The sequence below is a fragment of the Triticum aestivum genome, chromosome 5B (genome assembly GCF_018294505.1).
Source record: "Triticum aestivum cultivar Chinese Spring chromosome 5B, IWGSC CS RefSeq v2.1, whole genome shotgun sequence".
Classification (NCBI taxonomy): Eukaryota; Viridiplantae; Streptophyta; class Magnoliopsida; order Poales; family Poaceae; genus Triticum; species Triticum aestivum.
In genome coordinates, this window is record NC_057807.1 from 61,851,920 (window position 1) to 61,862,449 (window position 10,530).

Genomic DNA, 10,530 nt, shown 5'->3' on the forward strand with positions numbered 1-10,530 from the left:
TATTTTCAGCTCTTGCAGATACCTCTTCACATGTATTGATATTTCGGAAGCTAGGTTATTAGCTATCTCTGAAGGTGTTTTGTTGGCATTATGATGGAGTAGTTTACATGTTGATATCGAATCAGAGTGTCTGGACACGGTTATAATGATCAAAGGTGGGCAAGGAAACAAATCAAAGTATGCTTTTATTATTAGGGAGGGCATTACTAGTATGAGTGAGAGAGATTCTTGCATTACTCATATCCGTCGAAACTGTAATAGTGCTAGTCATTTCATGGCCAACTTTGATAGGTTGCAACCCGAACCACGCTTTGGCTAGGCTCTGGTCCAGATGAGGTCCTGGATATTGTTGGACGGGATTGCAACTCTTAAACTTTGAGTGATGCAAGAATTTATTTGCAAAAGAAAAATAGCCCCAGTGTCACTTCATATACTCGCATGATGACCAAGTGCATCAGTGTCACCCTAAAAGCACCCTCTCCAAAAAAAAAACCTGGGCATGGGTGGCTCGGCCCGACAGGCCCGACCCGAAACCCGATGTCCGGGCCAGGCACGGGCCTCACTTTCTAGCCCGAAGCCCAAAAAACCGGCAAAACATGGTTTTTCAAGTTTTCTATATAAATATAGCCATAGTATTATACTCCCTCCGTTCCTTTATATAAGGTGTATTTGTTTTTCCAAAAGTCAAACGAGTGCAAGTTTGACCAAGTTTTTAGAAAAATGTATCAATATCCATAATATAAAATTTATATCATTTGATCGATTATGAAAGGTAGTTTCATATTTTATCTATTAGGTATTGCAGATGTTTCTATTTTGTTCTATAATCTTGGTCAAACTTTCAAATGGTTTACTTGCACGGAAATGCCCAAGTCACTCCAAAGCAAGAGGCTCCACGTGCTGTTAAAGTGTTAAGCTCGGTCACAAAACCCCAAACTACAGGGACCAGACCGCAGAGCTCTTCTTCCCATCCCACCGCCTCCTACGCTACGCTGTGGGCACGCACGTTCCGGTCCAACTCCTCGACTCCAGCTGCGGTGCACCGCGTGCACGCACTGGGAGCAGACAGGGATGCATAACTAACTCATGTCGCCTACGAGCACATGATTCGGCACACCGTGTCTTGTGCCACGGATCGCGGGACCACACGGCCGCGACGGACGAGCTTGACCGATCATCATGCGCGGCATGTGGGAGATCGTGGATCTGTCCTCGTTCAAGCAGCAGCTAGCAAAGCAACGTGCAGGCGTTGCTGCAGCTGGCTAGGGCTAGCTCCTGGCTACAAGATCGGTTAGCTTATCCCGATATACGATCGACAAAAAGGAAAAATGATCACCAATGGAGCATAGCTCAGATGGTTTGGTTTTTGTCAACTTGATACTAGTGCTCACATGTTCTGGTTTTATTTTAGGTTTTCAGCAATCTTTGTTTGGTGGGAGACGATGTTTCGTCAACTCTAGTGACTTTGTAAATTTCAGGATGTGCCGACTCGGTTTTTTGGATGTCACAAAATCCGTGTTTCTAAATAAAAGATCAAAAAAATGACCATGTGATATGTAACCAACATTTTATTTTTGCTCCCATGCGCCCGATAGAGATGCTGTCAGGACCCTGATTCCAAGTCACATCGATCTAGCCGGTAATACATCATATCACTTTGCGGCCTCACGCACGGTATTCCCACGGGTGTCGCCTTATCATGGCCCGGGACCATTTGCGCCTTTTGGCTCACGTATATGATAGTGTCGCTAGCATCCATATGACAGAGAGCCCGGGCCGACATGACTAGTCGTGAACCCAAAGTGGCTCTAACTTACGGGGGCAGGCATACATGAATCAACATCGAGCATGTCGGTCAGCATCGTGCGAATCCGGGCTGTAGCACTGGGCTAACAGGACTCCGGTGAACCGGCCTGTAGCAGGCTAGGCAGGACTCCGGATGTCACCGCGTGACATTTCCCCGAAGGGACAGACACAAGAACGAAGTGAATCACATGCCGGCCAGTCAAGTGTTCCGGAGCAGTAGTGTTGGGCTAGCAGGACTCCGGTGAACCGGGCTGTAGCGGACTACTATGACTCATGGAAGCACAAGACTATATTTCCCCATAGGAGAAGCTACCAAGGATAAACAACTAGGTTGTCGGATCCCACACATACCAAGCATTTCAATCATACACACAATATGCTCGATATGTGTAAATACAACATGGCATCACAACAAAACTCTACGACTCAAAGTATTTATTCGTTAGGCTCCGAGGAGCGAGATATTACAAACATGGGTCTCATGACCCAACATTCAGAGCATACAAGTCAAAGCACATGCGGAAGCTTAACATGTCTGAGACAGACACCTACAAATGAAAAAGGTTGAGAAGCCTGACTATCTACCAGATCCTGCCGAGGGCACAAGATCGTAGCTGAGGTATCAAGCTAAACGTCGAAGTCCACACGGAACTACTAACAAGACTGACGTCTCTCTACAAAACATAAAATAGGCAAACGTGAGTACAAATGTACCCAGCAAGGCTTACATCAGAACTAGCTACATATGCATCAGTACCAACAAAGGGGGTGGTGGAGTTTGACTGCAGCAAGCCAGCTTTGACTCAGTGGCTATCCTAAACTATGACTGCAAGTAACTCTTTTGAGGTGGCGCACACGAGTCCACATATTCACCATATCAATACACCACTATGAATCCGCTCCCGTCTCCCTACGAGAAGGCCATCCATAGCACTCACGCTTATCTTGCGAGTTTTAGAGTATCCACTTTCACTTGTCTATGAATTGGACAGACAACCTAGAAGTCCTTTACCGTGGACACGGCTATTCGAATAGATTATTTATAACCCTGCAGGGGTGTACTTCTTCACACACGCTCTCGCCACTTACCACCATGTACACGTCGTGTATCTCGGCAACCTTCAAGCGGAAGCCTGGCGAGGGAGTCGGCCACGACCTGACTAACCACACAAGTCTCTAGTCCAGGTTTATCACCTATTCGGGTTCCATCCGCGAGGAGATCCGGACGGAGTTTCGCTCACAGCCCCAAACGATGTGTGCAGGGTTCCCAAGACACCAAACGGGCGCCCGGTACACCGTGCCACGGTGTATCTACCGCGTCATAGCCCACCCCTAGAGTCAGCGCTACGCACGGCCTCCAACACATATCCTACAAACACCAGAAACTAGTTGCAACTCCTGGACAGAGATCAAGGCGATTGATAAGTCGAGAGAGTCAATTAAGGATCCCAATGTGTGGTAGTAGCTGTTCATGGATCACAAACACAGAACTCAGTTCCTGATGACGGTTTCAATGAGACAACCCACCATGTACTCCTACATGGCCTCTCACCGCTACCTTTACCAAATCGTGTTCACACACTTAGCTCACACACAGTAGGACATGTTCATCACCATTTCAATTCATTCCCGATGAATCAGACCCGACTCAACTCTAAGCAGTAGCAGGCATGACAAACAAGCATGAATGAGTAGGCACATCAGGGCTCAAACAACTCCTACTCATGCTAGTGGGTTTCATCTATTTACTGTGGCAATGACAGGTCATGCAGAGGAAAAGGGGTTCAGCTACCGCAGCATGTAATAGTTGAATCGATGTTGTCCTAATGCAGTAAAAGAGAGCAGGAGCGAGAGAGTGGGATTGTATCAGAATGAACAAAGGGGTTTTGCTTGCCTGGCACTTCTGAAGATAGTATAGCTCTTCATCGGTGTCATTGATCACGTCGTCGGAACACGTCTATCGAGAGGGAACAACCATCGACAAACAAAGGAGAAACACAATAATGCCATGCAACAATATGATGCATGAATGTGACATGGCAATATGTTGTTGATTGGCCTAATGCAACTAGCAACAAGTTAAATGGAGTTGGTTTGAACACTAGGTTCAAATTCAAACTCCATATGTGCTTTCTTAAATGCCATTTAATTGAATTGTCCTAAACAGAGGACATAAGTTGCTCTAACATGCATGCAAATGGTACAGATGGATAGATTGGATTTTTCTGATCATTTTCATATATAATTTGTTTGATTTGGAGCTACGGTTGATTTTCTATGATTTTTAGAAGTTTTGGCCATTTTTTGGAATTTCATGTATAAGAATAAATCCAGAAAAAGAGTTACCGCGTCAGCACTACGCCACTATGATGTCAGCAGGTCAACGGGGCGATCCAGGTCAAACTGACCAGTGGGTCCCACGTGTCAGTGTCATTAGTCTAACTAATTTTTAGTTAGTCCTAATCCTAACTTAATTAGCAGGCGGGTCCCATTTGTCATAGACCCAGAGGGGTCAAACTGGGCCCACCCGGGGTCAAATCGGTCAGCGGGGTCAAACCTCTGGTCACTAGGGTCAAACCTGCGGCGTTGAGTCGCCGGCGAGGCCGAGATGGCGGAGAGCGTCGGAAACACTGCTCCGGCCATGGTTCGATGCGCGGGTGGGTGCTACGGGTAGCTGGCGCTGTGGCGCATCCAACGGTTGCGGTGGGTGGTGCTGGGGTGGCCGGGAACGACGACGGCATTGAGCCGGGCGGCGCCCGGAGCTCGGGTGTTCTCGGGACCGGCGCTGCGGTGTGCAAACGAGCGCAGCGTGGCGCTGGGAAGACTCTGCGCGCGGCAGTGAGCATGTTGGGCGCACGCCCGGGACCAAATGGTCACCGGAGCGTCACCGGCGACGAGCGCAGGCGGCGGGACCTGCGGGTGAACGCGGTGCAGCAGCTACAGCGTGCTAGAGAGGGAGCGGAGAAGGGGAGCAGGGGCAGGAGCTCACTGCGGTTGCGACGAGGCGAACGGCGAGCTCGGGGAGGGGCCGGAGCAAGCGGGGCGGCGATGGCGATCTTGGCGGACCGAGGTTGAAGAAAACGGCGTGGTCGGCATTCGAGGGCGTTCGGCGGGGCGTGGCACGATGAGGGGGTCGAGGACGACGTTGCGGAGCTTCTGGGCGCGTCGGTGAGGCGTGGGGTGGCCGGTGGTCGCGGCAACGACGGGCGGCGGCGACGGCTGCGCTCGGGCATGAGAGGGAGAGAGAGCAGAGGAGGGGAAGAGCTCGAGAGAGAGTGAGGGGCGGTCGGGGAGGCTGCGTGGCGTGCGCGGAGGCATCCAGGGCGGCGGGGACGCAGGCAGGCAGGGAGCTCGCGTGGCGCGCGGAGCGCACGCACGCGTCGGGCACGCGCCCTGTCCGAGTGGCGGGAGGACAACGACGACTGGCACAGGCCAGTGGGCTGGGCCGTGCTAGGGCAGGCCAGGTGAGCGCCAGCTAAAACCCTCTCTCTCTGCTTTCTTATTTTCTTTTTATTTGTTTCTGTTCTGTGTTTTGAAATAGTAGAAAAACTATTCCATTTAGGAAAAATCTGAAAATATTCAAAGGCACATTTAAAAATATTCTCAACAGCCTAAAAATACCTTCAAGATTATTTGGGCATTTTAAAATATTTATAGGATTTAAATTGCCCAAATGCAAATACTTATCGCTTGGTGCAAAAATCCAGAATAGCCACCAAAAATATGAAACCATTTTTGGCAGAGGATTTAGCGAGGACCAAAGATGGTAAACATTTATGAAGGCATTTTGGGTTCATTGAATTTCCAATTGTTGGAACCTAGTATTCCAAAGGGGGTGTTGGGGTTTGTTAGTCCCCATTTCAAGTTTAAGAAAAAAATTTAGACATGATGAACACATGAAGCTATCCTAGTGCAATGCCAGAAGCTAGGGATGTGACAGATGCATCATGGTTGATCAGACATGACACATAATCGTCCAGACATCTTTGAATATAGGATTCCCACGGTATGATCTTGGTAATCTCTATAAATTGTGTTCGGGCATTGATAAATTATATGTATTACATCTGGAGTACTTCATCGTCGCTCGCAAAAGAAAAAGCATTTCATCGTCATGTACTCATATGTAACTAAATAGGTTATCAACGCTAATATATTTTCTCAACATTTAATTAGGCCACCTATAAATGCAAAAAGACTCGCCTCAACTTAGAAATATGCGTGAGAAAATGTCCACCTTAACATGCAACCATGCATGCGAAAAAGGATTGCATTTGGTTATGCTACTTATATAAAATAAATGTTTACAATTATACCATTATCTAATACAATAAAAAATAGTCTAAATATACACGTTGTACCACTAAACTTTCATTGAAATATATTGCAAACATCATCTCTAGTTTTTACTACACATTTGCGCTTTTTTTTCACTGGGAGGCATCGATTTGTGTTTTACCCCATATTTCTAACCAAACATACGTTCCATATTTTCCTTTGATTACAATTTTGTTACGTACACATATTTCTTATCAATTCTCAAATTTTGTGCTTATAATTCATAGACCCCCAAAATGCATGGTGCACATAAATACGAGTAAGATAAGATTGGATGTCACTACGTAGTGATGAATCCTAAAGAAACAAGAACATATGGATTTACATACATGTCCATTTGGATGTGAGGATACTTCACATGATTTTGGACAAAGAGAAGGTGCAAACAAGAGATAAGATGGAATAATTGCGAGTGCTGCCATTTGTAAGGAATCCTATAGTAAACATGGTCTTTCCTAACCCAGACCCCCCCCCCCCCCCCACAAAAAAAAACTATGGATTGAAGCTTATATGTTTTCACAAAAAATGAACAAGTCACATGAACTATCTGATCACCTATGTAATTATGTGATCTTACATAATCCTCATCTTAAATAGTTGCAACCCACTATCTAATTTACCTAACCATGCAAGTATGCCACATCAGCGAGTTATGCATATCTGCCACATCATCATGCCATCTCATGCATGTGGTGCATAGAATTGATTTGGGACGACCCTCTGCATTGATTGCTAGTGTTTGAATTAAAAGGTGAAAATATGGAGTCGAAAAAAGCATACACGTGGTGTACTATTTCTTTGAAAGTGACATGTAATAAATAATCTTCTAAGTTCTAAGGTAGGAGTCTTGGAATTGTGTTGGTTATTCGATTTCTAGGCCTAAAAACTCCCATAAGTTTCACATTTTTGAACATAAATATTATGTTTTAACTTTATAACCATTTTGTTTTTTCTCCAACGACGCTAGGCATTTAATTTGGGGCTTAATCGATTTATAGTTTGCACAAACCAATTAACATCACATCGGTTGGGCTCTCCATAGTTTACGTTGTGTTCGGGGCATTTCCTATATGGCGGTTCTGGCACCCGTTTTAGTACATTTAGCAAATGGGTGCACACTCCTCCTGCCAATTGGGCCGGCCATCCAAATATTTATGTCAGTTTTTAACCCGCAAAAAACTGTGCGTGTGGGTGGGATACAAACCCGTGATATCTTGTTCATTGTACACCACAGTAACCAACCGCCCCCCTCATTTGATGTGTTTGTTTGCATCTACTTCACTCTTTTCCTCATTCTTTTTCCTTTTTTCTCTTTTTTGGAACGTTTTTTTGTTTTTTTTTTCTTATTTCATTTGCAATGCGTGATTTTTTTTTCAACTTCATGAACTCTTTTTCCAAAATAGATGATTTTTTTAAAAGAAATAGATGTTTCTTTTTTCAAATTTGTGAACTTTTTAGAAAATTGATGAACTACTCTAAAATTTGATGATTTTTATTAAAAAATCAATTAAATATTTTTTTCAAAATTGATGATTTTTTCCCGAAACTGATGGACTTCCTTTCAAGTATGGTGAAGTTCTTCGGATAGCCATTTTTTGGTGGTTTTACGGCATTGTAATATGATTTCCTGATCTGCTCATCGGTGGGCTGGCCCACCAGGCACTGTAGTGGGCACCACTACTCTTTTGCGACGTTAAAAGCATTGAATAGGCGCTCCCTGTGTTCGGCAGGCCGGCCTAGTTTTCGTTCCAGTCTACTCCCTTCCATGGGAGCTATCCGGAATTACTAATTAAGGAGTACTTCTTTTAAAGATCACTCCCATCACCCCAGGTTGCGACAAGTATCTAAATAGAGTGAACATTTTTAGAAAACATATTAAAAATGGAATTTCCAAAAACAAAACAGAAAAATACAAAAAATGAAACCAATTATATATTGAATTTCCCTGAACATTTTTTGTCTTTGTGTAGAAATATTTTGAAAATGGGCACATTTTTGAAATTCTGAACAAATTTTGAGAGCACGAACACTATTTGAAACTCCCCAATTTTTTTCTTAATTTATGAATAAATATTGAAAATGGGAACATTATTAGAATTTGTGAACGATTTTTTAAAACAGGGACATTTTTTCAAATTTTGAACAAAACCTGGAAAAGCGAACATCTTTTGTATCTGTGAACAATTTTCGAAAACTGGAACATCTTTTGGATCTGTGAACAATTTACAAAAACTGGAACACTTTTTGAAACTCTGAACAAAATTGGAGAACATGAACATTTTTTCGAATTTATGACCATTGGTTTGAATTATGAAATGTTTTTGAATTTTTGAACATTGATTAACAAATATGAAAAAAAATTGGAACCCGAACAAAATTTGGAAATTTTGAATAGTTTCTGAGTTTTCTTAACATTGATTAATAAGTATGAAAAAAAGGAAATTCTGATTTTTTTTAAAATCAAATAATTTTGAAATTTCTGATTTTTTTTGGAAATCTCTGGATTTATGAAAATAGAAACAATAAACAGAAGAAAGGAAAAGGTTAAAGAAAACAGAAGAAATACAACTAATTATGTTGTACCACAGGAAATGTAAAGATCATAATTTTTGCATATAATAAATAGTAAATATGGGTTGCTGGCTTGCTGCAAAGAATACAAGGATAGGTTTCTTATTTTTGTTGTGCACCTCCAAAGTGGTAGGCTTGCATTGTTGGCCTATACTACCATGTTTGTATAGGAAGGTGACTGATACTGATAGCACACTGATATGATCATCTCTAGAATCGTGACATAAATGTACCATAACTCTTGGATGCAACTTTTTGCACTTCTTTACGTTTTAGAAATTTATCTGGTTGCATTATGTTTATGTTTTTCAGTGCCAAGGACCCTAGGAAGGATTCATTCACTTTCAACATTGGCGAGGGTTCATTGATCGATGGTAATCTTATATCATAGAGATATTCAGTTTATGCTAGATCATTGGACCTGTTGGTTATAGGTTCATGTGTTTAGTTTGGATGGTTGTTGTTGATGAGTCGAAAACAACAAGCTCAATACTCTTGGTAATGCTTTGTGTTGTGCACTTTAGACCCTAGAGTATGTAATGAAATTCATGATATAGCTGCAAACATGCATTATTTGCAGTCGCAATCTAACGGTGCATCTTTATCTTTATCTGTTTTGTTGATATTCTACTCAATCAATTTCCGAGGTTAAGCACTAAATTGTGCGCTGAAGACACTCACAAATATGGTGTGGAGAGGTGGTACATTTTTTTGTGGTGATGCAGAGGTGGTACATGAAGACATGGGGTAACAATATATGATGATTTAGATGGATATATAACGACGGGTCAATGATTACACTGCGAATAAACGGTAGACCTCGTCTCTCCCTTCTTCCTCAAATTGCATCTGGATTTTCTGAACTTTTGTAGTTTTGACTTCCACCTGCCCATGAAGGATGGTTAAATGGTCGAATGGCCTGATCTTGCCGCCAAAGTGTCCCCTGGGTATTACCACCCGAAGGTGCTTTTTTGAGATAATGACACCTACAGGTGTTTATGAGGGATGCATTCATATTATGAATTGGAAGAACATCAATCAGCAAGGATTCATAGATCAGTTTGTCGAAGAACAAGCTCTGGTATTATTTTCAGACAAGTATGAACTTTTCCTTTGCCTTTGAGATTCTGTTGTGGAATTTCTGGGCTCTAAATAGTGCTTACTCTTCCAAAAAATGGGATAACACGGTATGGACAGGCTGGTTAGGACTTGGTTAGCACAACTTTTCTTGATTAATTCCAGAGTTAACCATACAGTTCACTTGGGATGAAAGCTCATCCAATCATGAACCTATACAAATGCATGAATATTTTCTTTTCCAAAGTTCAGCACATATTTTCTTGAAGAGAACCGCTTCGGTACACCCCCCCTCACAAAACATATAAAGGGTAGCATGGACCTTTCATAAATTGTACGCACTTTCCTATGTAGTAGAACGTATACAGTGTATGGTTCGTCAATTCCCGTCGCCTCATGGGCTCAGCCCGTTTAGCTTTTTTGTTTTAAGCTTCAAAAAATTAGATGTCATACGTGTGATTCGAACTGCAGGCCTCATGCACTATGCGCGAGTGCTCTAACCAGCTGGGATAGCCAATGTGATGTGTTTACTAACATTGTTTTAAAATTAGAGACAGGTAACGCTAAGGAAAATATGCACCAACTCTTTGGTTTTACTTTGTTTTATTTATTTTCTTCACGGTTTTTTAGTTTTCATTTTTGTTCATAAAATACAAATATTCGAATTTTAGAAAATTGCACAGAAATTTTGAAAAATATTCATGTCTTTCAAACTTGCTCAGAATTTCAAAAAACAAA